Here is a 599-nt window from a genome sequence, read left to right on the forward strand (position 1 = left end):
TGGCCTTTCTGTGGAATTCGGCTCCTCGTGTTTCAACCATGTTCTTGATCGAATCTTAAATTGTCTGATTCGGCTGGGCGCCATCACCACGCAAGGAGCTGAAGTGAGCGCCTCTACCTCGGAAGGTTCTGTGGTGGTGTATGCAGCCCAAACACACCATAAAGCGATCCCCATCAAGGGAAGTGCTTCAGATAGGGGAATCAGTTCAGGAACAGGAAGGCCAGAGTGAGTGGGTTTGGGGATACCAGCTGCGCATGCAGACACGAGCAGTGCATCCCTCAAACTGGATACCAGACTGGAATACCGAAGGACTGACCTTGAAGATCTGGGTGCAACAGAGAGGACATGATGTGACTCTGGATGATCAGCTGTGACATGACGTGACTCTGGATGAACAGACTCTGGATGATCAGCTGTGATGTGACGTGATTCTGGATGATCAGCGGTGATGTTACGTGACTCTGGACAAACTGCTGAGACATGACGAGACTCTGGACGAACAGCTGAGACGTGACGAGGCTCTGGGAGATCAGCTGAGACGTGACGAGGCTCTGGCAGATCAGCTGAGACGTGACGAGACTCTGGGAGATCAGCTGAGA

The sequence above is a fragment of the Sinocyclocheilus anshuiensis genome, unplaced genomic scaffold (genome assembly GCF_001515605.1).
Source record: "Sinocyclocheilus anshuiensis isolate Anshui unplaced genomic scaffold, SAMN03320099.WGS_v1.1 scaffold1154, whole genome shotgun sequence".
Taxonomy (NCBI): Eukaryota; Metazoa; Chordata; class Actinopteri; order Cypriniformes; family Cyprinidae; genus Sinocyclocheilus; species Sinocyclocheilus anshuiensis.